The 27,375-nt window shown below is 38.8% G+C and overlaps 1 protein-coding gene across 15 annotated transcripts in view; it reads left to right on the forward strand.

Annotated features, from left to right (window-relative positions):
• The window catches only part of LOC104910903 (uncharacterized), a 117,825-nt gene that overhangs the window by 41,705 nt on the left and 48,745 nt on the right, over positions 1-27,375 (forward strand). For 4 of the 15 annotated variants that reach the window (XR_014883251.1, XR_014883252.1, XR_014883249.1 and 1 more), the window contains exons 8-11: positions 26,135-26,220; positions 26,737-26,915; positions 27,026-27,070; positions 27,154-27,234. The exons of 10 other annotated variants lie outside the window; for them this stretch is intronic. The gene's annotated coding sequence lies outside the window, so the exon portion shown is untranslated. Of the gene's footprint in view, positions 1-25,280; positions 25,415-26,134; positions 26,221-26,736; positions 26,916-27,025; positions 27,071-27,153; positions 27,235-27,375 lie in introns of all 15 variants that reach the window. One more of the 15 variants, XR_014883250.1, reaches the window with a different exon arrangement.

The following is a 27,375-nucleotide window of genomic DNA, read 5'->3' on the forward strand; positions in this document are numbered from 1 at the left end:
ATGATTCTGTGAACTATATTCCTTTGTACAACTTATAATTTCTGAAGGCACTCGGTCAGAACAAATGATTCCTCTTTCAAACCATGAAAGCATGAAGTTTACTGCAGAAAATTGCAGGTAACTCCTGAGTGGACAATCTGGGATATGGGGAAGCTGGGAAGTTCTGGGCAGGTGGCAGTTGCTGATAGACTGTTTTAAGCTGAGATTGCGTCTTTGCTCTCCCAACTGTTTTCTGTCATTTGACTGTTTTTCATAAAATCACTTTGAGGGTTTTCAATTTCTCACGTTTAAAATCCAGCCATGTATCAGTATCTGATACATATTTAAGTAACTTTCCAGTGCCCTTGTTTAATTCACAGAACTGAATATTCACAGAAGTCAAAAGATAAAGCACGTTGGCATCTGGATATTTCCATCCCTCCCTGTTGTTTTCAACTTGTAGCTCCCAGCTCTAGCATCTTCAAAGAAACAAGTAAGGACAGACAGCTTGAACTGTCCTTATTTGAAGGCATTTCTAGGCAAAGGTTTAGGATTTATGGATAAAAGGCCTGCAAAACTGAGATGCTGAAATAATCACAGACCTTACATACGAGACAGAGGCATAACTCTTTTACTGCTCTTGGCATTGGTTAAATCTACAGAGGAAATTGAAGATTTTTATGATTCTATTAAAATTACTGTTCAACACATCCAAAGGGGTGATAGTGAAACATAAAGGGCAGTGTCTCATACATTAATGTTAACCTGGCAATATCATTTATATTGAAATTTGACTTGACTTTCAAGCACCATTTGAAAGGTTATTGCATGTGAAACTGAATTAAGTAATACAGCTGAAGTTTGCCCTTTTATCGTTTAAAATAAGAACTACATTTTTCCTTTCCTTAAGTCCTCACTCAAAAAATAATTAAAATAAACAAAAAAATAAACAAACAAACAAACAAAAAAGCCCAAAACATAGGATTATTCTTTGCCCTACCTCCTGCTAGTGCAATCTCCAGCTTGTCAGAGGGGAAGAAAAGCAAAAATACAGGTGAAAAAGCCATATCCTCAGGGCAGGGCTCTGGTGCCAGAGCTGACTTCTGCCGGAGCACACGTCAATGAGGCTGTTTCACCCTTACTCTGCAGTACCTGAAATTAGATATTCCTCTTTGTCTCTGGTTTCTACGTCTAATGTTTCCATCTCCTGTCTCTATTAATTTTGGGCTGATGACATCTTTTCCCATTCCATCCCAACCTTTACCTCTTCAGCTGCTCTACTTATTTGAAGCACAATAACTTGTTTAGTTAAGTTAGCAGTGTACGTATGAGCTGGATCAAGTAACCCTGCTTCAGTCACCTCTTTAACTTTTCCAGGAATGGATTAAAAACTAACATCCTTTTCCCCAAGGGTTTGTAGTTTGTCTCAGTGAGCCTACGTAGCTTCAGTAAATAGCTTGGAAACTTCAGAATTTGCGTGAAAACATCCTTAAGTGAGTGGGACCCCAGGAAAAAAAAAAATCACCATCATCCTCATCCTGAGATGACCCTGGAAAAGGCAACTTTTTAATATGGCAAGCTACTTCAACAGAACTGTCAGGCTTTTCTGAGAATCTCTCCACTGCACTCCTGCCAACTCTACCACTTTGGGCATTAATCTACCAGATTTCCAGGCAGCTGGAAAGTGCAGACAAATGGTCACTGTGCACGCAGAGTGGAGTCAGCTTGTGTGTGTGCACAGCAGCCAGGCATGCCAGCTGCTGCAGACCTGTGAATGTTGGCACGCTGGTGCCTGCTGGTGCTGGTGAGAGAGGCAGGATGAGGCCAGCAAACAGAAACTCAGCTGGGCGGAGAAGACGGCGCCTTCAACACAATGCAAAGACGGGGTGGAGATAAAAATAGGAATTTATGGTCCCTGCAACCAGACTGATTAATGGAACAGGGAGGAGACGTCAGAAGTTGACTTTATGTAGAACAATTTTTATTAAACCAGGAATGGATTTTCCTATCTTGGGAGTTCAGCACAAGTGAAGGTTTGGAACTGGGGAAGGACTTTCCCTGAGGTTTATTTTTGTTACTTTTCAAATAATGGATTGTGTTTTTGGGAGAAATGAAGGGGCATGGAAGGCAGCTGGGGTAGGCTGTAAGAATTAAGTAAAATCTTTTTGCCTTCCTCAATATAGAATCATAGAATCACAGAACAATTTAGGTTGGAAGGAACCTTGAAGGCCACCCAGCTCCAACCCCCTACCGTGGGCTGGGTGCACCCAACAGCTCAGACTGCCCAAAGCCCATCCGACACCACTTTGAGCACCTTCAGGAATGGGGCACCACAGCTCTCTGGGCAGCCTATGCCAGTGCCTGATCACCTTCAGAGTATACAATTCTTTCCTAACATCTAACCTAAATTTCCCCTTTTTTGACTTAAAGCCATTCCCCTTGTCCTATCACTATCACACTGTGCAAAAAGTTGCTCCCCTTCCTTTTTATAAGCTTCCTTCAACTACTGGAAGGCTGCAATGAGGTCTCCAAAATACGTTCCCTTCAATGGAAATAATTGTGTTTGATACTAGGTGACATACTCATTTTTTAAAAAAGAAGTTATAGATGGATCAAATGAGTTAAACTGTCTACTTCCCAACACAAATAACCATGTTTCCATTGTATATTTTTATAACTGCCAGTGTATATTAATCCATCTATCTCTATTCATCTCTTTTTTCTTCAAGCTGAACAGTCCTGTCTCTACTCCCACCAAATTCCTGCTTCCTGTGGTTATGAAAGTAAACAAGCTCAGAGTACATGAATGGAAGCAAATAATGTAAACAGGAATTCTCATGCTAATAGAACTGGTGTTTGCTATACTTAGAAGTGGAAGTCAAGGCAGCGCCTGGCAAAGCAAATCTCCTGCAACTGAGAGGGAAGCAGAAAAATAATCACCAGGCGGGTCACTGAGTCTGCAGAGGAAATCCGAGGTGCAGTTTCACAATATGTTGCGTCCACAACAATATCAGTTCAGAAGTTCCCCCTCTGCCTGACCTTGGCCTTTTTGGGAAGGCCTGGGAAGAGGAAAGCGTGTTTTAAAAACAGAATGTTTAATAATCTGATTTCTAGTTTTACCTCCGCAGAAACATAAACTGATGCTATTGAAGAATTGATGGAAAGGGGAAATGAGGCTGGGCACAGACAGATCTCCACAGTGGAGCTACATTGGCTGAGTTTGATGCCAAAGCCTTATGAATAGAAAGTGAAAAAGGGGAGGTAGGTAGTCCATTAGCATGTTCTTTGATTTTGTTGATCATTCAACATGGTAGCTGGTAGAGTCTGAATTCCCGGACAGCCTCGTCTCTGGCTGGATGGACTAATTGCTTCCTGCTCAAACAGCTCCAGTGTCATCTCTGGACATTGTTAAGCAAGGGCCATCTGCCAAGCTCTACTTTATCATGAGTTGCTTTGGGACCTGTGAATAGATTCTCACATTACGTTAGGAGAAGTTACCACAGTAACTGTATAGTTCAAGTTTTCCTTGTTAATAACAAATCTGAAGATTTTTGTTGTCTTTGTTTCTTACTTCTTGGTGGTTTCTTTTATCTTGAGTAAAGCCCAGTGTTGACAGCCACCTTCAGTGACTCGCAGGGACACTTTGCAGGTGAGAATAATAACATTCAGCAACACTGACATCTTGTGGCCGAGGAGAAATGGATCAAGTGCCAGACCAGCCACCAACATATCCTCTCATCTGTTGAGTGTTCCTGAAATATGGCGGTGCTTAAAGGTGTGAGTACCAGGCATCTGGAAACTTAGAGGTTAAAGGCAGGAAATGCATAAAGGTGATGTTTTATTAGTTGATTGAGCTGTCTGTGGGGATAATCTGCATGTGAATGATTCCTTCCAGAGAATGAGGATAGAGCATGGGATGTTTGACATGACAAGCTGGAGGAGCTGAGGCTCCCCACAGTTGGTCTTCTTTGTGTTTTCTGCTTCCATTGGGAAACTGGGAGAGAAAATACCCCTGGAAAAGGCCCTAGGAAGAGCCTTTCTTATTACTTTTTCTTGCCCCCAGAAATAAGATCTGCAAAACCAGACTTTGAGACTCTGCCTTGCAGCCAGTGGTGCATTTTGAGAAAAGATGTGGCAGGGAAATTGTTGGTATGGAAAGATTTCTAGGAGCACATCCTTGTTTAATGGAAATCTGCAGGCCTCTTCTGCATGTTAAACTCACTGAAACTTAAATATATCATGTATAAAATGGCCTTTGCACTTTAAGGGTGTGTAGGATGAAATCAATCCAATGGGACTCCTATAGATGATTGAGAGGGCAGATTTTTTTTTGGTCTAAAGATAGATGTTTGTGACTCGGGAACATGTGATGGTCAGCCTTGGACTTTTCAGTTGCTAGCAGCTTCTTGGATTGGTTCCTTGTTTACACATGCTTTTGTTGCTAACGAACATCTGTATCCACTTTATCATCTGAGCCCAATAACAGTATGATTACTGCCCATGAAATGAAATGTTGTGCAATTGTCTTTTGCAAATTTCTAGAGAACTATCAGGCTTCCTTGAGGCTGCTTGAGGTGAGGTGGCAAGGAGCAACTGTGACCTAATTGCAACCTTTCAGTACCTAGAGGGAGCCTATAAAAAGGAGCCAACTTTTTAAGGGTAGATAACAGCAGGACAGGGGAAAATGGTTTTAAGTTGAGGGAGGGAAGATTGAGGTTGGATGTCAGGGGAAGCTCTTTACAATGAGAGTGGTGAGGTGCTGGAACAGCTGCCCAGAGAGGTTGTGGATGCCCCGTCCCTGGAGGTGTTCAAGGCCAGTTTGGATGGGGCCCTGGGCAGCCTGGTCTAGTATCAAACAGGGAGGTTGGTAGCCCTGCCTGCAGCAGGGGGCTTGGAGATTCATGATCCTTGAGGTCCCTTCCAACCCTGGCCATTCTGTGATTCTGTATGTTCTGCTCATAGTCTGTCCTTGAAATCAATACAGCTGACTGATTTGGAGCCTATATTGTGTAAAATCCTTTTTGAAACCTATGGGAAGAGATATAGAGGGCTCACCTAGCTGATGGTACGAGTTTAGATGAAGAAAATATTGATAGCTGGCCTTTAACTTAAAAAATCCAAAGAAATCCCTGAAGTTGGTTCAGTCTTGCAGTCATATGTAGGAGATGAAAATTTCTCCTATTTCTAGAATGATTTTTTTTTCCTTTTTTCCTTCTTGCTCTTGTTTAGAACTGATTTTATTAACTTAGCCTGTTGAGAATGTGAAAAACAAACAATAATAAAAATGAATTCTGAAGTTTTTAGTGTGCTTTGGCACTTTTAAAATCAGTGTATTAAGTCACCTGAAAGCACTGACATGCACAAATGCTATAATTTAATGTATTACATAAAGTTCTGATTTAAAATGGTTGCAATCATGTTTTAGAGAAAAATGCCCTTTTATCTGCTCTGTTGTCTTCACTTAATAATACAAAAGATTATTCTTACTTGATAGGAGCAATGTGGAGTGAAATTCATTATTCAATATAATTTAAAAGTTGGTACTGTGGAGCTTGCAAGAAGCATTCATTCATACTGATGTTTTCCTCTAACGCACATCTTGTTTTATTGTCTAACTATATTAAAATCTATCACACTGAATCACAGATGTTTGTTTCAAAGAGCAAAAAATGCTCAATTCAGCAGAAACTAGCAGCAGAATGCTGAGTTAGCACCTTTCAAAATGCCAACCAACTTGGTGTGAATTTTGTTTATTTAGTTTCTGAAATGCATTATGCTGACTTCTGAAAGAGTAAATATCTCTAATCTGTTCCCCCTCGTTTCTTCAGCTGAACTTTCCTATGTGATTTTCAATATGCATTCTTTTCATTGATTTGTCACTGACAAAAGTGACAGATATGCCATTAGGTAGCATTCAGTGTTGTGTACAGTAGCATCTATATTTTCTATTTTGACATTTAGAAATAACTTTTCTTTTCACCTAAACCAGTAAAGGTATTGCCTTTCTAACAGTCCACACCTGAAGCAGAGCTTGTAAGATTCATTTTGTCTTTTTGTGAGCTGAAATACAGAACTGCACAAGCAACTGTTTTTAAGCTTATGGCCCTAACTTTGACATTATCATTTGAAAAAAGGGCATCGGACAGGAATCATGAATAAAAGAAGTGCTTCAGTCCTCTCATAAATCACATACAATGAAAGTGAATGGATGCATTGATTCCAAAACTGTAAGCGTGAAAAAACTGGATTTGTTTCTGATAACTGTAGTATATCCTAAACAGTTAACTATATTCAATTGAAGCGTGGTGAAACAGCTGACGGTGCAGACATAATGTGTTTTTGATAAATTACAGGCATTTCTAAGGTAGACTATTGTTTTTCTCATCATCAGGGAAGGTGAAGTAGAAAGATCTCTTAGAGTTTCAAAAATATTCAGCTGTTAGCTCAACCATGTGCTTGTCAACAAGTCAACAATATTTCTCCATTGTCCAACAGCCCTACATAATTCATCCCCTGTTGGAGCAATGCTGGTGACAAGACTGGATTGCTGTTAGCTTTGACCCCTGTTCATGTATTCAGCCTGATAACATTTCTATCTCACACTCTTTGTTTTTAAAACATATGGTCTTTCATCTGTAGGGCTAAAAAGCCAGATGTCCACAGCTCTTTTGGTCAATACAATCAGTTATGCTGCCAATCGTGAGCCCTTTAAACACTGCTACAGAAAATAACAGAGTTTGTTTTCATATTCCTAGTCTAAACCTATTTACCGGACTCATAATGATGCTCTAAAACAATATCTGTACATTGCCGAGTCATACACAAACTGCTGTATTTTATTTGTTAAGTAATGGACAAGCAATGAAGCAGCTGTTGAAACATTGCACTGGTTTTTTTTTTTCCTGCATCTGAATGACAGAATTTGCCAGGTCATTTAATCAATTTCATACTAATTTAAATTTGATAAAATCAATCATATTATCTCCTAGATTTGGTAGCTGGAAAGACAGCGTTATTCACACTCTAATGCTGTAGTTCAGCCATTTTTGAATTAAAATTGAAAGATCCTTTCAAGTATCTGCAACTTAGTAAATCAAAACCAAAAATCAAAAGACTATTGAAATTTTATTATTATATTATTATTATATTATATTATTGAAAAAGACTATTGAAATTATAATTCTGAAGCTCCAGTTTATAAAATAAGGAATTTTACAGAATAATTATTCAAAATATGAATCTGAATTTTCAGGTCTCTTCAAAAGCGAGTAATCAATTGCTTGATGAGGAGGGAAAAATCCATACAATGTTTAGAGCTGTTAATTTTTTAATAAAACAGCTACTTTCTATATTATGCAGGCAACTCATGCATAGAGAAATTAAAACTAGGGAAGTTTCATTCTCTTTGTACAGTGTAAGCCAAAACCAATGTAGATTATATTTGCAATGACATATAAAGACAGCCAATATCTAGTCTTATTCATTTGACTTTGATAAAAGCCATCATAGCCTTTCATTAAGCAGAATTTCCCTTTTATACGGAGAATTTTCCTCCAGTTTGAAAATTAGATTGCAAATACTAAAATGTGTGAAGGTAAAGACATGAGAGTCAGGTTCTGCTGACAAAAAGTGGTCATAGCATCAGGAAAGTACATGCATGTCTAACATTTAAGCATGAGAGTGTAGTCCTAGGTACCCAGCCTCTTTGCCTCTGGGCAGCAGAAGTCGTGTTCAGATATTTCAGTTTCCTTTACAGTAGGATTTGGGTGCTCCAGGATGACCCCAGAAAAAGCTGACAAGTTAAGCTGAGAACTCCAAACAAACACTGAGAGAAAGGTCACATCTTGAGTCTTGCCTCTCCAGATGCCTTGCTTAGAGCTGCAGTGATGTCGACTTCGTCTACTCCAGGACCTGACATTGTCAGACATTTTTGTATATTTCAGTCCTTTTGTGGTTGATACCTGCCCTGTGTATATGATTTTACAAGATGCCCATCTCATGAATAGTCTTGGTTCTTCAGAAGTTAAACTGGCATTCAAAGATCAGAGCTTAACTCTTGGCTTCAAAACACTTTCATTCAGAATTTGTAGATTAGTTTTCCTATTATTATGCAACAGCTTGAGGTCAAGAGAATTTGCCTGTTGAGTGGAACATTGAAGTCCAATTCTTTCTTTATCTTCTGGCTTTCAAAGACCTACCTCTTACCTTCTCTGAGAGCAATTAACTCTAGTTGGCCAATGTACTGCATGCAACCTCATGGCATCAATGTAATGGCAACTTTCAGGGAGCAGATGGGTGTGAGTTTCCAAGTCACAAATCAGGGCTGGGTGCTCCTTTTGTTTTTGATTTGGTACTTGTCTTCTTGTGGACTCCATACAGTCTGCATTGCCTCCTGCATGCTTCATGAAGTCAATATCAGGGCCACACTCCAGAACAATGCCGCACTTTATAAAGTGCAAATTGGCTATGCAAACTTTATTAAGTACACGAATGTCTAATCACTCCTCAAAGATACGCCAGGCTAATACTCAAAGGTATTACTTTCCATAGTATCTAGCAGCTTAAAATAATATTACTTTCTAATTCCAACATTTTAGTGTTTCATTAGCCAAATAAAACTAGGAAAATGTCGATGAGGTGAGAATACCTCCATTGTTTGGCTCCCTTAGTGCCAATATTCAAACACATGGCTTGTTTTACCTCCAAATGTACAGAGTGGTCCTGCTGTGGATGATGGAACTGTACCTATGAAGAATTTAATGCTAATGGATTTTGGTGTGTTGAAGCAGGAACTGAGAATATTTAAAAAGACACATTTTGTTGTCACTCGTTGTCAAGTTAAGGGGTTGCTGATTTTTCAAATGTTTCAGTTGCAAGCTCAGTCTGAGTTGCTTGGTATTTTTCCTAAATCTTCTCAGGACCTAAATCTTAGGTGTGCTCAGTAGGAAACATTTAAACGAGTTTAGAATTCCTAGGAAGAACTCTTAGAGTTGCATATCATGGCAGAGATCCCTTTGTGGCTCCACACAGTCTGCTAGTGCCATTCCATGTTATGTTTTTGATAGAGTTGTTATTACTTGTAAGTCTGGATGGCATATGATGACCCTCTGAGTTTAGCAAAAAAATATATTTATCTTTTTGTGTATCTGTCAATTCCCTTTAGTTTGGGGTTATCATCCTTCATATCTGCTATGGCTGTCTGAAGACATCCCTTTCAAGTTGACAGAAACATAGATCATAGAAACAAGATCATTATTCATTACCTGCTTCTTTTCCCTTTTTCTAGAAAGTCTTAATTATGTTTCCTCTGTCTTTCTTTTGAGGAGCTGTTGTATTCTTAGGATTTTACCTACGGAGACGGTAGACACATACATATACATAGAATCACTCTTGGTGCACAACTATGGCATTTAAACTAAGGCACTTCTGATTACAGAGCCAGACTTTTCTTGGAGGTCTGAGACAATGGACACAAGTTGAAATGGGAAATTTTGATTAGATACAAGGAGGACACTTTTTGCCTTGATGTTAACTGCTCTGTACCTGGGATCCAGTGGTGTTTTGGGAACACCATCTCTGGAGATGTGCAAAACTCAGCAAGTCTCTCTGTAGGCTGATCTATCTGGATCTGCTCAGAACTTGTGCCTGGGCTAAAAGACATCTAGGGTTTCTTTGAGCCTGCAAAATTGTGTGATTGCATAGGGAAAAAATCTTTATTAATTTCATATTTATGAAGTACAGGGCTACAGTGTATACTACAAAAATATGTAGAAAATTGTTGTCTGTCCTAAAGAATTCATGCTTGCTGAGGTCCTACAGAAATTCAGTGATGGAACAAGAAATGTAATTATCTCGGTGTCATTCCTTTTGCTGTCTCTGTTCAGACTCTGGTCTGTATTCAGAGTGCATTTTTAGGTTACACAGGATGGAAGGACTGCAAAAATAGAATTAATGTTTTGGTTTGTTCACTTGAAAAAGATATTTTTGTCTGTGGTATTTTGCAGTAGTAAAGGAAAAAGTCAGAGGAGTGTAATATCCAGATAGACACCCTATCACTGTTACACCAATCTTTTTTGCTGGAGATGCAAAAAACAGTTCTGGGAAATGGGCTCCCAGTTAGTTGTCTGTGCAATCCCTAAATGGGTTTATTTAGGCAGGTCTAATGTTACGGAATGTAGGAATAAGTTTGTTTGCAAAAGATATTTGAACAAAGGAACTGCATCTCTATAGTCTCCCAATGGTCTGCAAGTTAAAATATAGTGCAAATATTGAATAACTAATTTCCAAGGAGATTCACAGTGGTTTGCAAAAGAAGACCAATAAAAAATGACCCCTTTACATATATGATGCATTCTGCTTCTCTCCACCCCCCACTGCACCCCACTTTAATAATTAGAAACATGGTTTCAGTGATACACTTTACAAAACCATTCTGGGGATTCATGAATTTAAAATAAAAAAATAAACTAGATGTGAATAATTCATACTTAAATAGCTCTGGGCCAAGATATTGCTTCAGTATTTCCAAGTATGCAGGTTTTATTATTCTCTTAAAGTATGAATAAAAACAAGGTTGTTTTATCGCACTTGGACTAATCAATGATATGCCCAAAGCACAGTTGGCAGTAAATGATCCGTTTTAGCTTAAAACACTTTTTAAATCGATGTGTATTGTAAGGGAATCATAAAAATCTTCAAATTAAAGATTTTTGAACCATAAAAACAAGTAATATATTTAAAGGTTTTTTAAGGCAGAAATGTTTCCAAGTAAATAGGAGATGGGCCAAGTAGTTCCCTCTGAATTACTGTTCATCAGGCTTTCGCACTCTATTAGGGTAACCTTCATGAAATATTTCAACATTACACTTCATGATGTAATTTGAATGCATTAGATTTAATTTGCCAATAAACTGCAGGGAAAATATGGAATATGCTATCCCCAAAAGCTTATGAACTCTCTCCGTTTAGATTGGTTCACATTCACAAGGGTTTCCAGTGTGAAGTTTGCAGGCAAAAGTGACTCCTGTGACTACAAGGCTTTATTCAGGAGCGTGTTCATTCCTCTAGGAGGGAGAGCAGTGCTCTCCGTGTGCAGCACTCATGTCTGTGGGTCTGTATGCTGGGTTCAAGATGTTTTGTTCTCTGAAGGAATGCAATTCACTGGGAAACCAGTGAGTTGGGGCTGTCTTTGTGAGTTAGAGACTTCTTCACCAACCCCGGGCAACTTCCACCATGGCTCTTATTCCAGCCATCTTTCAACAAGGCGTGCTGTGGTGCCAGTCAATCACTCAGCTCACATTATGACATCTGAGGGACTGTGAAATTAGATTTGCAAGGCAGTGTCCTTTAGGACGAAGGTTTTTGATTTGTCCAGCTTGTACACAAATGCTTAAGGTTGCTTCTAATCTCTGCCATCCGTCTTTGGTGCAGATCTAGCATGAGAACCAGTAAGCCACTCAGCAATGCAGAGCAGAGTGGCTATAAAGTTTTCTCTCTACCTACCACTCTCATTCACATTGCTGGCAGCTTTGCTGTCTGCATTTCTAAAAAGCAATAGATGTTCCATACGTGCTCACATCAGAAATGCCATGTTGAGGTTTGGAGAAGATCCACTTAAGACAAGACTTTGCTTCCAATGTTTATACCCTTTGCCTTTGATTACAGTCAATGGGACTGAATGGAAATACTGACAACAGGACGTGGCTTGTAGTGAAAAAATGTCATGTGATATCTCACAACATCCATAACTATAATTTCCTTTTAAAAACTTATAAAGTACATGAGCTAAGAAAGTCAAGACCTGAATTCTTCTATCCTCAGCATTTTATGCAAACTAACAGGCGAAAAATACCAGCTCAGCAAGAAGTCTCACTCCACTCTGCAGGACTAGAAGGAATACTGTTTTGTAGGATTTCCATACATTAGTGGAAATGAAAGTACAGAATACCTCAGAACCTGGACTATTCTTGCTAGAGTTCTGATTTGTTTACAAAGCCAAGAGGTTTGCATCACCGAAGTGAAGCTAGAAATCTCACTTCCTGCTTAAATCGATTTCCATAACTTTGGAGATCTTACAATCAAACTCTCTTGATCTCCCATCTGTAAATGGAGATCATGAAGATGCAGCAAAGCTTTTTGGCAGCCAGTTCTCTGTTTGTGTTTGAGATTCATTGATAGATTCCAAGTCACTGCACAGCAGGAGTCTAGCTTTGGTCCTACAAAGTGTTCTGGAGTAAGCTCAACAAACCAGACCATGTCGACCATTCTCAAAGCTTTCTGAGGTCTCCATACTTTCCCAGCATCCTTGGAAATCTGTATTATGCTGTTTTTCTAAGGTCCTGGAGGAGCTGGTGGTATGATAGTTATCTGAAACACAAAGGAAATCAGAATTTGCTGCCTCAGCTAGAACAAAGGTCTGGAAAGTTGAGAATGGCTAAAATGGAAGTGATGAGGTGAGAGATGCAAACAGTTACCCAGTCTGCTGTTTCCTGGGATGGCTTTGTGTGCACCATCTCTCATTTCACGTTTAAGCAGTTGGAAGGAAAAATTTTATGATGTTTGTACATTTTTTTCCCCACCAGCTAAAGGCAGAAAGAGATCAGAAGTTAGAATGTTGTCTGCAGCATTTGAAGATGTTTTAATGGAACACAGAGAAAGGTTAGTGGTTATTAGGAAAAACTTATGTGAAAGAGTGGTGATGCATTGGAACAGGCTGCCCAGGGAGGTGTTGGAGTCACTATCCCTGAAGGAGTTCAAGAAAAGGGTATAGATTTGGCACTGAGGGACATGGGTTAGTGGGTATGGTGGGGATGGGTAGATGGTTGGGCTTGATCATCTTTGAGGCCTTTTTCAGCCTTTATCAGTCTATTATTCTATGAAAACATGAAAAAAAAAAATCAAATAGTGTGTCTCCTGGCCAGTTTCACCTCGATTTCTTTTCAGGTCTCTCCTCCTATCACTTCCCTAGCACTAGCAGAAGAATTTCTGATCACGGAATCATATCATGGAATCATAGAATGGCCTGGGTTGAAAAGGACCACAATGATCATCCAGTTTCAACCCCCTGCTATGTGCAAGGCCACCAACCACCAGATCAGGCTGCCCAGAGCCATATCCAGCCTGGCCTTGAATGCCTCCAGGGATGGGGCATCCTCAACCACCCTGATCTTTATGTCTGCAGTCCCCTCATGTAGAGGATACTGTTGGATATGAGAAAGTCTGGTAGGAGCCTTGAAATACTCTGAATGTATGTTTAAAAAGAAATAGAGCTGTGCAGTTCATGATCTGAGTTCGCAGTAGAGAGCTTCTCTTATCCATTCTCTTCTTGCTCTGGCAGAAGAATCTTGGCACTATCTTGAAGGAGCATATTATGTTTCCAGTGGAAGGAAATAATTCCAGTCATTCTCGACTAATCCCTCTGTTCACTACTGCATTAATACTACAGGTCCTTAAAAAGAGACCCATCGAACTTTCTTTGGTTAAAATGTGGTCACTAAATAAATAGGCAGGAAATTAGAAATTTTTGCTCCTTTGAATTTCAGGAGAAGCTATCTCCTCACACTCACTACCAGAAGTCCTGAAAAAAGTTTCAAATTCATAAATATCATTTATTCTTATTGAAAATTTTGCAGAAATATTTGGCAGTAAAGAAAGAGCAGTTGTAGATTCTTTAGAGTAGAAAGTTTAAAATGGAAAGTCTGACACATTCTTAAGCTATAATAACACAAATGGGATCACTGTAATTTTCAGTTCTGATTATAGGTTATAAAATCTCTGCCAAATACCCATATATTCATGAGCCTGTGGAAAACAATCTGCAAAATGAAATATGGAGAACTGCTGAAGGAAAGTACAGGCAGCTGTAAATATAGGAGATATAATGATAAAGCCAAACCTAAAATCAAGATACTGTTGATAACTAGTCAGAGAAATTTCACTCATACTCTATCAAATTGAATTTAATCACCAACAATTTCCATTATCTAAGAATATAGTGATTTATTTACACACATCATAAGACAAAAAGCTTTTCTAAGATGTGATTAATTTGGAGAACATATGAGAAGTACTAAATAGGAAAGAAATTATAGGGATCTTATATCGTTACTGAATAACATAAACCATGGAAATTCAGTCTCAAGGTTACATCAAGGAGAAGGAAACAAGTTCTAAAAACTGCATGTGTTCATTAGTTTTGGTCACAGGAAAATTAAGAATTTTTGTCATTCGAAAAGGTTTTTTTTTTTTTTTTATGGTGCCATTCAAAATGCTAGGATTAAATACATAAAAAGGGTAACTAAGGAAATCTGGTTTCGCATATAATGTACTACAACTGTTAGAACTACTATAAGCATATCTATGCCTTCATATTGAAGTCATTGGCTGTGAGACTGCAAGGTGGGTGAACAGTGGACCTCCTCCCACTGGATTTCGTGTTCCTTTCTAACCATGTGTTGTTGGTATTTATAGGAGGTTAGTTTAGAGAAGAAGAACATGGAGCTATTCCATGAGTAGGAACAGTCAGCAAGTCACTGACACAAATTTCTGGTATCAGTAATAAATTGAGACAAAAAGCCTCCCAACCTTAAAATGATAGCTGTGGGAATGTTGGCTTAGAAATGGGATTCATAGACTTTAAGACATTATAACTTCTTTATTTAAGAAATGAAGCAATTCAGGAACTAATAGCTAAGGAACTATGCAGTTGAATTATTGCCTGAATGTCCCTTTCCAACCTTTCCCACTAACCATTTCCACAATCACCATTTCTTCTTCCTATTTCACTGATTGTGACTGCTGATGGCTTGTGAATTCTGTTTGTAAAAATGGTGCATACTGAAATTCATAAGCAAAATAAGAGTTTTAATAGCTGTAATTAATACAGTGCTGCAAGACCAGGTGGGGCTCTTCAGTTGAAAGTTTCAGAAACTTCCAAATAAATTGTGAAGTCAACCTTAAAATATTGTGTCTGATGGGTAAATGTAATCTTACCACTGTATGGGATTAAATAGATGTACCAAAAAAATAAACCGCAGGATTCTGAATTTGGGCACCTGAGATATTATATTGGCATCTTACTAGGTGTGCTTTCCTCTTTTTTTTTTTTTTTTTTTGGAAGTGGAATCAGGTTTGTGGCTCCACCACACTTCATTAAAAAAGTCTGCTGAATTTCACTGGAAGGTGAGGATGCCCACCGGCTGCTAGCATAGAAGTATCTTATTTAGCTTACAGAATGTGGGTGTTGCTGTTTAATATCAGATCTTCAAATAGTCTTGAAGGGATTTGCCCAAGGTCATGCAAAGCCTTTGGGAAAGACCTCAAAACTTTTGACTTCAGTTCTTCACTCTAAACTGCAGCCCTGTAATGCAGTGGTCTCAGCAAATCATGTCTGTTTCAGAGCTGGAAGGTCATGCATAGAGAAATTTCCCCCTGAGCAAAGCCACCAAAAAATGAAATGAGCACACAGACCTGGAGATTGACCTTTTTGGTTTCCACTGGCTGGCTTTGGGGCTGTGAGCGTCTTCACAGAAATGTTGTAATTCCAGAAACACCTCAGCATGTGCTTGACATAGTTTGTTTAGTGAGTCACTTTTTCAATAAATATGAAAATCTGTTAGTTAAGGAGAAGCCCAGACCTCTTCATCTTCTTTCTAAAACAGTAGTTTTGGGGACCCACTATTACAACTTTTTATCTCACTCATTTTTCAGTATAAATTTAAGCAGTAGTTTCATATCCTCAACCAATCTGAAACACGTTACCTATTTCTCCCTCTGCTGTGCTGTGCAACCAAGGCAATAGGTTTCTTATTATACAACTGTGAAGCTGTGAAACATCATAGAATCAAAGAATCATAGAATTGTTTGAATTGGAAGGCACTCTTGAAGGTCATCTTAGTCCAACTCCCCTGCAATGTCCTTTGCAGATCTCTATGAGTACTATATGCACAGGATCTCTACTTTTTGTAGGAAGGCAGGAGGAGAAGTGAAGACTTCAAAGTAAAGAACAGGGGATCTTGTGATTTCTGTGGGGCAGGAGATGCTCCAGACGCAAGGGTGTGGATGGCTCCTTGTGCTGAGACATTCTGCTGAGCTGCTGTTGTGGCTGGAGATGGTGGGGTTACTTTATATGTAACTGGAAGATCTGGATTCAGTGGTTGGGCTTGATATTTGGACTAGATGATCATAATAGTCTTTCTAACCTTAATGATTCTGTGATTCTAAAGCTCAGGGGAAACTGCAACATTAAAGCAGAGTGCTTGCCTTCCAGCTGCAAAATGTTATCTGCTGGCCATGCAAGGAGAGGCTCTCAGAGAGCCACAAACTATTGTGGTCTATGTGGTGTAGCAGGTGGGCACCATGTATCTTGCTTTGGTAGGAAAAGTAGTGGTGGGAAGGAAGAAATGCTCCAGCTTCTTGTGCCAGCTTTTAGATCTGGGCAAGGCGTGAGGGGCCAGCCTGGAGGGAGACCAGTGAAAATGCTTCAGACAAAGCTCACCAAATGCCAGTTCTCTGCAACTGACCTGTCATGTGCAATCTTCACTGGAAACCCAGAAGTAAGTGTACTGTGACAAGTACTTATGTAAAGTGATGTTTTGAGGTTGTTTTTCAGAAATGCCATTAGAAAAGTTTCTGTGTATTCTGAAAGGAATGAGTTAAGGACTGCAAGTAAGATGATAACCCTACAGAATATGCATAGTGGACGGTTACTCTTGTCATGGCTGGGTTTTGTGTTTGGATGACAGAGATCAGGGGATTACCACCAGCACTGGCACAGGTTGCCCAGAGAGGTGGTGTATGCTGCATCCCTGGAGACACTCAAGGTCACAGGGCTCTGAGCACCTGGTGGAGCTATAGGTGTCCCTGTTTGTTGCAGGAGAGTTGGACTAGGTGACCTTTAAGGGTCTCTTCCAACTCAAATGATTCTATGATACTATAATTTTTAGAAATATTAACAGATTAAAAAAAAAAAAAAGGGGGGGGGGGGAGGGAAGGGAGGGATTGTCCTGAGTGGAAACATAACATAGAGAGAAAAGAGAGGAGCAGCAGGAGGAGGGAGAATGCTCAGAGCAGGATTTCTCAGACAGGCAAGGCAGGCTGAGCTTACTGAGTTAGTTTTGGAGGATGCTGCTGAAAAGGAAGTGACCTTTTGCTGAAGTTTGTCCTCAGCCTGCACAGCTGGGTGCTGGGAGAAATCCTAAATGACAGGGAGGGGAGGAGACTGGTTTCTGTGTTCTCTATGGGACTTGTTTCCAACTTCATCAAGTATTTCATTGCTGATAACTGGGTAACTTAGCATTGCTGTCATTCATACAGCAGCATCAACTGTTCCTTCTGCTGTTTTCTTTCTTTATTCATAAATTTCTGGCTAAAATAAAATGTGCCTTAAACTAACATAAGCTCTAGACTCCCATTGCTCTTTGAAGTCATCATGAACATTGCCCAACTCAGCTCGCTGTATGACATAGCCTTTATTTAGCTCCTGCCAAAATTAACTTTGTTTAATTTTCTCTAAGTCATAGTATGAGTTTTCTGGGACTCTATTTCTTTACATTTCTTCCAAGGTCTTGGTCTGCACTGTGGTTCTCTAACAAGAAAAAAAGAGACAGATGTTAGATGAAAAGTTCTTGAGAGAAAAATGTAAGGACAGTGAATATCAAAAATGAGAGAGCATTTCTGAGAGTAATCGGGCAACTGAGCTCAGGAATGATACAATCTTTAAAAAATGCACCTTCTGTTTTCAGTTATAAAGAAACAAAACCGGTAACCTTATTTTGAACTTCTTGTTTTGTTTTGTTTTTATACTTAGAGGTGCTATGTTTAGGAGAGGAAAAGTGACTTTATATTGCCTCCAGTAAGATGCCATGTAGTTGATACAGTACTTTCCCATTCATTCTTTATGTATTTTTAATATACTTTAGATTTTAGGTTGCTCATACAAATGATTTGAAGGAAATATTCCCAAGCAAATCTCAGCTGTGTGTCTGGTTCCTAGCATTTTAAAAAGAAAGGTCTTCTGTCTTGTATATTTACATAAAGCCTGAATGCCAGATTTGGAAGAGTAATAAAAATATGCTTTTCTGGGATTTGTTCTTAGGGAAAGAGAATTCCCCATGACCAAAAATATCCCAGTAATAAGCATTTGCTTTGTGCTGGCACCACCGTGACCTTAAATTATGAGCTTGCCCCCATTTGTAGCTAGTTTCCCCTCTTTAAATGTACAGTTAAGTCATTTGTAAATATCATAACTAAATCTGGAAGCGTAATTTAGTGACTCTATTTGAGGATTAAGAAGAAGAATAACATTACTTAGAACCATGTGTAATCTTTTCTGCTTTGTTTAATTTAGTTTCTACGCTATGCATGTCTTATCTCATAGTCATTCTTTACTTAGTTCCCTTGATATATTTGCAACACTATCGATAATACCATTAAAAAACCTAGCTATCTCCTTTGGAAAAAAAATGAAAGTACACAGTATAAAGTGGGATTCATATAACATTGTTGACATAGGATCGTTGTCCTTAGGAAGGAAAAAACGTTGCTAGATCATACTGTTCATTTTCCAACTAGAGAAGATTTAAACTGTATAAAGTAGGTATGAGATTTTACACTAGATCATACTAGCTGAATTTATTAAGCACTTGGACAACACTCAGGTTTCCTTTACCAAGAGTGCCAGAGAACTGAAATTCTCTGCTGAATATAGTCTGTATCACGGTGCCACCGATCTTAATTTAGTGGAGGTGTTATTCATCTGTTTTCTCTTCTAAAGGTGCTGTGATTATCTGACATTTGGTTACTGGGCCAGGAAGGGACTTACTGATTCACTTATGTGTATTATTGTTCACTGCAGTACTTGGGAGCTTTATTCTTGCTGGGCTCACCTTGTGGATTTTAACTGTAGTTAACTCACACCTTATTATTTCCTCCAGATAGTATGGATGGTGAAATAATTTTTAGCCCTATGTAGCTCTTGTGAAGTTTTTCTGACTGCTTTTCACATCAAATAGCCTTAATCTGTAGTCTGATATTTTATTTCTTTCAGTGTAATCCTATCCAGTTCTATAGGAATGTATTGAACTGTCAACAAACATAATTCTCTGTTATGCACTTGGAAGCAACATGGGACAGATCCTTGCCTGCTGCAAATACTCATAATTCCACTAATTTTTTTGGCACCATTTGAGTTTAGAGCAGCTGAAGACCCTTGTGAGCATCTGTAAACAATTTGCTAACACTCACAGAGCTGTCCATTACAAGAATGTCACACTCCCTCACACTAGACATACATTGTTGAAGATACCTTCACCCTTCACTCAGTGTGGTATTGAGACAGGTGCACAAGAAGAAGTGCCTGAAAGTTTGCCATAAACTCAACAGAACCAGGACATCTCATAAAACAGCAGTGTCCTATGTCATCAACAGCTAGCTTTGGAAAATCTGAGTGTTAGGTAGAATGAAGACTTTGGAAACCAGGCACAGGAGCTCAGCAGAGCTGCCACAAAGCTGCTCCCAGCATTCCTTACCTCCCAAACTGTTCTTTCAGTAGTCAAATCCAATGCCCAGAAACAAATAGCCACACACAAATAAATCCTCTGACGCAGCAGGAGCTAAGAAACAGAAATAGCTGTGTCTCAGTTACAAGAAGGATAGATTCTCAGCCAGCAGTGGCCCCCCAACCCGGAAGACAAATTAAATGCAGAGACGAACTTGAAAAAAAAAGTTTTGTCAGAAAAAAAAAAAGATAGACCATCAAAAGTCAGCTTAAAGAAAAATGGTGAAAAATATACACACACGTGTATGTACATACATCTGTATAGTTTCAAAGAGGAAAGTGAAATAAGAAAGGGACTTTCATGGGAAGTTTCAGCCCAACTTAAGGTCCAGTTTTTAGAGAGCCATTTTCCACATAGGATCAAACACAGATTTGTAATGTGTAATTCCATATTTCCTTGATGAAGAACAGCAGGAAGCCTTGTTTTCATGGGAAGTGAATTCTGATGCTTGTTTTAAGTTGTCAGAAAACATAACCACATACCTGTCCAGTCTTGTCCAAGATTGTTAAAAATCTTTAATGTTACTGACGAGGGAAGAAAAGTCATACAGAAGTGGGCAAAGTATCTTGTGCTTGAATCAAGACGTGGGATTGCTGTATTCTTTCTGCTTTTGCAATGCAATTTGATAGATACTGGGCACTGTGCAGTTGTCAACATGAAAAACTGCATGTGATTTTGCACTCTCATGGCATGTAACAAATTGTGCTGGTAGAACTGGAAGTAGGACTGCTCTCTAATTAAGTATCAGGGTGAATTATTTGACGTTCTGTAGTAAAATTAGTTTTAATTAAATTTAAATTTGACAATAGAATTTAATTGTTTTACTGGCCACAGGACTGAATAGTACTTTATAAAGACATCTAATCAACAGCAGTTCTAATCCCAGAATTGGCATGTGAGAAGCATTTGTCGACATGTAATTAGGACCCAATCCAATCCCCACTGAAAGAAACTTCCCATTGATTTTAATAAGAAGTACATTAAACTCTGGACACCACAGTTCACAATAATGTGCCATCTCTGCTTTTAGAATTTGGCACTAGACCAAATCCTGTAATTTAGCTTGCTACAGACAGTGATCTTAGCCATATTATATGGTATGACAGCTACAAAACAGCTGCCATCAGCTTCGAAGAATGGTAGTTTTATAAACTGGGAAATGAGTTTGTCATGGTAGATTGTTATATAGAAGTAGATGTGAGTCCAGGAAATGTTGCAGAAAGATAATTTTTCAGTAAAAAGACCACTGAAATGGCCTGATAAGAGTATCAGTTTTAGTGACTAAACAGACACTCAGGAAACATTTCAAAGTTGCATATATAGCAATTTTTTAAAATATTCCTCATCCCCATCAATTTCATAGTAACCAACAGACATCAGTTATTCACATCAGTGGGAGGGGCATACTTCTTTAAAATCTTCATCTAATCCACATTTTAAAAATGACTGATTTTAATGACTGTTCCCAGTGTGCAATGCAAGTGTCTGTGAAGATAGCAATTGCATTTGGGAGCTCTTTGCAGACCTTCTGTAGGATTGGCCATTCTTCCAAGCTCAGTGGTTAAGCCAGTATTTGTCATATGCTGATGTGTGGAAATAGGTATCTGCATGAAAAATGGCTTCATTTTCTTCTAGACCACCTATAATTACATTCTAACTACATATGTTATACTCCTCTACCAAAAAAGCACAAGAGAATACTCAGGAAACTACAAATCTGTTAGGGTAATCTTTGGAGAAGTTTGGCCTGTGAGATATAGAAAGGCATTCAAAGATTAAAAAAATTGTCAAGCATAGTCAGTATGTGTTCATCAAGGGAAAGTCTTGCCTTAGTGATTTTATCTCCTTCTTTGATAAGTTCGCCGGTTTGCTGGATGAAGGGAAGGTGATGGATGCAAAATTTCTGGATTTCAGTAAGGCATTTGATACCATCCCTCACAGTATCCTTCTGGACAAGTTGTCCAGCTGTGAGACAAACTGGTTCGTGCTACACTGCACAGATGAACTGTCTCAACAGTAGAGCTCAAAGTGTTGTAGTACATGGAACTATGTAGGTGGATGATGGTCACCAGGGATCAATTCCGGGGCAAGCTTAGCAATGATACAAAACTGGGAGATGTTTCTTACTATGAAGGGAGAAGTGGCCTTGCAGAGGACCTAGCTATGATGAAGCACTGGACAACCAGCAATGGCATGAAGTTCAACAGAACTGTGCCACTGTCAGGTTTGGTGCAAGAAAAAACATCAGTACAACTAAGGAGTTCAGACACTGGAACAGGCTTCTTGAAGGGGTAGCTGATGCCCCGTGTCTGTCAGCAGTCAAGAGGCATTTTGGACGATGCCCTCAATTACGTGCTTTAACTTTTGGCTATCCCTGAAGAGGTCGAGCAATTGGGTTCTATGGTCCTTCTGAGTCCCTTCCAAAGAACCATTCTTTTCTATCCTTCAGATAGCAAAGGCATTTTTGCAGTGCTTAAACATCTGTTATATGGCTGACAGTAGCTGCCCACTTAATACTAATACTATTCAATGATACTTTGGCATATATCCTCTCAACTGATTAAAATGGGAATTGTGGAGATAGCTGCCACTGTGCATCCCAACAGCCACACAGACGGACACTCTTCTGATCAACAGAAAAACTTTGCATTGCAGATGTCTACATCTGTGCCAGCTGTCAAGGCTTTTTTTATAGCCAGCGGGAAGAAATGGGCACTTTTAGGCTGTGATTCATATCACCCTGCTGTAGACAGCTAAAATAAGACAACTCAGTTTTAAAACAATGTAGTGATCTGAAAGAAATGGATAGTGACTTGCTTTGATATGGGCATTCATACTGTAGATGTACACAACTAAATGAGATTAATCTTGCTCTTCTAAAGGGACTTGACCTCTGATACTAAACACTGCAAGAATATTATGTAAAATCATGTCTAATATTTTTTGTGCAGGGAAAAGATTCTAATTTACTTTCTGTCCTAATGACCTGTTGTATGTCTGAGCTGCTAGTAAAGTCTCCCTTATGGTAATGAGGTGAATTTTCAAGGTCATAAGACGAAGTGCATTATTAATTCATCACTTGTAAAAATTTTCCCTGTAAATAAGGATAATACTCACAATCCCTCCTGTCTCTTTAATGACTTATTTGTCAAAACCTCAATTCATCTAAATCATTTACCTGTTCCAATGAATGAGTAATACATGTAAAATTATCATTTTCGCTTTATCTTGGCATATGCTGAATGATGACGAATGTGTTCTCATATTTGTGCATCCAGAGAAGAGTAGTGAACCTATGAAGGGTCTGTAGAGCAAATCTTATGGGAAGTGGCTGAAGGAACTGGGACTGTTTAGTCTGGAAAAGAGGAGGCTCAGGGGAGAACTTACAGCTATCTACAGCTGCCTGAAAGGAGGTTGTGGCGAGGTGGAGGTTGGCCTCTTCTCCCAGGTAACCATGATAGGATGAGAGGTAATGGTCTCAAGTTGAGCTGAGGGGGGTTTGGGTTGGATATTAGGAACAACTTTTCAAAAAGAATGGTAATGCATTGGCACAGGCTGCCCAGGAAGGTGGTGGTGTCACTGTCCCTGGAGATGTTCAAGAAACGTGGAGATGTAGTATGTAGGGGCATGGTTCAGTGGGCAATACGGGTGATGCTATTGGTGGATGGTTGGACTAGATGATCTTGGAGGTCTTTTCCAACCTTAATGATTCTATGATGCTACGATTATAGTCATGGTGCATGAAAAAAAAAGTTTATGCTGACTTCAAATAGAGTCTGAGAAAGTTTAGAGAAGCTATAGGTGTTTCTGTGCTGTCATTCTGTTACTTCTGCAATGAGGTATAAAGTCAGTCTGGGAAAAATGGCATACCTAAGTATACACAAATGGAAAACTTTTCTCAAGTTTGTTTTTCCATGATGGTACTGGCAAATAAAAATACTGCACATTGGAAAAATAAACAAGATTGATGTTCTTGAGCCATTTGAAATTTGTTTGGAAATAAAACCTTTTTGCTAAGGACAACCATGTCCCAGTCTCTTGCAAAATCCTGGAGTGAATAGATTGTGATTTATAGATGGAAGATTTTGAGCATGAAAATGGGCTTCAGCCACATTTGTCTTTCACTGTCACTGCGAATGTGCTCCATGGGTGATGCTGCATTGCTCACCAGGACTTATCTTGTCTCTCTAGGATTTGGGCTTTTCCTCTGGAGGTTGTGCAGACATCTGAAGAACGTGTCTCTTGTGCACGAGAAATGGGGTACAGCTAAGTGAGCTTTGCAGAGGTTACGTAGTATTTTTAACAGATCTGCCTCCTGCCTGGTTGTCTGAGAAGAAAATTTATGGGAACTCAAATATTAATCACTTCTGATGCTGACTCTATGAATCAATTTGAAGTGGGATTGAAAGAGTCACAAAGAAAGGAGCAGAAAGATGTAATTAATAGATTGTAAAGCTGAAAAGACTGTCTGATTCTGTGTAGCACAGGTCACAGGTCTTCCCTGGATTAATTTTTACTTGAACTTCAGCATCTCTTTTTGAAAGCCATCCAATGTTGATTTGTAAGTTCTTAGTCCTGGAAAATCTTGCAGACATCTTCATGCTGTGCCTGTGATTAAACATATTTGCTATTAAAAAGAAAAAAAAGAAAAAGAAAAAGAAAAAGAAAAAGGAGAACATCATTTTATCTTTGATCTTTGTCTCCAATGTTTAATCTCTCTGCCTCAGTTTGCAAAATGAGGAAAATCTATGGAGAAATGGAGAATACTGTAAGGGTAAACACATTAAAAGACTGGGAATAGTCCATGTGTAGATGTAAAGGAGACCATGGTTTTATATGAGATGGACATATTGGCTGGTAGCTGTGCAAAGCTACCATGTTACACTTCCACCTGGGAATCTCTGAAGTCCAGAGCTTTTTTTTTTTGAACCATTGTAACCCTCTGATCAACTTCAAAGAAACAACATAAGCACTGCCTGCTTATCTACATGGCTGATTTGGGGTTTGCTCCATGCCTCTCTGAAGTCAGAATTAATGCAGCCTTCAAAATGGGTTTGAATAATTCATTTATTGATTCTCTTTGATGAAGCTCTATTTCTCCTACTGAGAAAAAGGGCTGTAATATTTAATAGAGATTTTTTTTTTTTATAATAACCCAACATTGTATTTTCCAATTGAAATTCCAGAACTGAATCTGAAAAAGAGGTGCATAAGACAACTAGATGCTAAAAGTTCTCAGAATGGAAAAGTTTGGTGGGAAAAAAAAGGAATTATTTTAAACAGGAAGACATTAGTATGGAGGTGGTAAAGATCCAGCATGAATGGAGACTGGCAACTAAGATAATTTCTTGTTTTTTCCTCTTCAATTTTCATTCTGAAGGAAATGCTGCTTTTATAGCTTTTAGCTCAGCTGTTCTATTTATCTGGATTGTGCTGCAGTGACAAAAATAAGGAAAAGGATGTTTTGCTTTTTTCTTTTTTTGCCAACTCTTTTACTTGTTGTGAAAAAATAGACTGATTATGAAGTAGAATGAATTATTGACTTTTGACTGCTCAGGACTATCAAAAAGCATGCCTTTGTGCTATTTCTTGTACATATACAACAAATGAGTACTGAGGGTTTTTTTATGGAGAAGCTTTATGGTCTCACTACTTGTTCCCATGCTCTCACACACATCTGATATCCTGCCCACTCTTTTTAGTCCCTGTTGCTTACTCATGAAAAGTCCTGTCTTTCTTTAATAGGAGCATCACCTGGGAGTGGAGTTCAGAATGATAGTCTGTCTTTTTGTTCAACTCTCTGTTGGAGTCCACTTGATGGGTATTGCAAGATAATATTAATACTATACCATCAAAATTTGTCAATCCAAAGAGAGCAGGTATGACTCACTGGAAAATATCTCCATCAGAAAGAGACTTTCCCAACTGCTTATCTGAGTGTGTGGAAAGATAAATGCTACGGTTCAGACTTTCCCTCCAGAGAGAGACTGTTCTTCAGGAAAAGTCAAAACAGACACATGCTCAAGTAGGCTCAACAGATTTTACAAGATATGACATAAACGACAAAGAATTTCTAGCAGTGGTTCTCTGTAGATGGATTTATGAAAGATCCAGGGCTTGAGGATTAAACTCTCTGTTGGCTGGGGTGAGACAACCTGTTTATCCAGTCCAGCTGGAAAAGAGATGAGTAGCAAAGTCCATCGCAAGAAAATTAATCTAGTTAAATGCTGCAATGCTGTCTTCAGCTGGCAGCGTCTGGGTGACACTGAACATAAACACTCATGGGTTGTGACTTGCATTGACATCCTTAAGAGAACCATAGGACATGAAGAAAATGTAACTGTGTGCTATATTCATCACTGCAGAAAATGAACAAATTGAACAAAAAGTAAATTGAAGGAATGGTTTCGTATAGCAGGGAACTATGCAACTATAGGCTGTTAGGAAGATGCATCCAATAAGTGTAATGAAGACTAATGTTATCTTTAACCTAATTAAGTATTTTTTATATGAAAGTACTTTGGCAGAAATTTTCCTTGCTAAAATTGTGTTCTGTAGTCCATACTCTGCTGTTTTTTATTTTGCATTTTTTCTGAAAGTCACGCAGCCAAACAGATCTTTGCTGGCATATTGAAGACTCGTGGAGAGAAGCAAGGAGCACGAAGGATAAGATGGGAAAAATTATGTGAGTAAAAATAAATAGAGAAAAATTCTGCATAATGGCATTTTAAAAAGATGCAGATGGAACTTGGCTTCAGATGACATACTTTTTTTTTTAAGCAAAATCACCCTGAAAAACAAGATGATAATTATCTGAACTATTTTTTATTTGTCACCTGACAGAATGTCTGAAGTATAATTAGTTTATGGATACAGAACTAGAAGATGCTAAGGAGCAGTACACTTTCTTAAAAGTAATGCTGACCATCATTTCTTGAATATCTTTGCATATTTCTTTCTATCACAACATGGGGCAAAACTGACATAGGTCATATCAGAAATGATAATGAAAATTCTTGCCTAATTTTTGTTCTGTGAGTAGTTCTGCTGGCTTCTGTGTGGCTGTCTACAATGGTTGAAAACAGAAAATCTGTTATTCTGCACCAACCGTTGCAGCCTTTTAAAAACATATGAAATTTGCAGGATCTGTCAAACAGGAGCTCTATGTATAGTCCCTGAAGTTCTTCATTATGCTTTCTAGAGTGGAAAATGATAGGAGCAGTAATTCTGAGGATTGTCCATGGAGGCTGCTTAAGAGTAGTACCATCATGGTAATGCAATCTGGATACATGAAGGAAGTGGTACTGCATGTTAAATTTATCACCACAGACTCTGAACTGTTATTTTCTCTGGCTGATTTCCATGATGACAGTAATAAAGGTAATGTGCATGGTCCTGCAAATCCTGCCTTAGTCTGTCCCTCTCTGTTCCAGGGGACAGGGCATTCCTTCATTTCTCTTGACATGTTTGTATTTGCCACTGCCCCATAGGAGATGAAGAACTGCAGATTGATGGAAGGGCTGACCTGCTTTTGGGTAAGCTTATAAATTTTAAAATGATCAGAGCTGCTATTGTTTTGGGCAGCTTGGATAACTCTAAGTACCATCATACCATCAAGCCCCATGTTTTCATTTGCAGCTGCTGGAACTGGACTGTCCTAATGATGTGGAAAAGGGAAAAGGCCCCAGGCTAACTTTTGGTATAGCAACAGGGAATTGTAATGCACAGGATTTCCTGAATGTGCTTATCTGTGGAGAATGATGTGAAACAGCTATAATGACTAATTTGTCTTCTGAAAATGATTTACAGGCCTTATTTAGAATGATTGGTTCTTACTTAC

This window comes from Meleagris gallopavo, chromosome 4, assembly GCF_905368555.1.
Source record: "Meleagris gallopavo chromosome 4, MGAL_WU_HG_1.1, whole genome shotgun sequence".
Classification (NCBI taxonomy): Eukaryota; Metazoa; Chordata; class Aves; order Galliformes; family Phasianidae; genus Meleagris; species Meleagris gallopavo.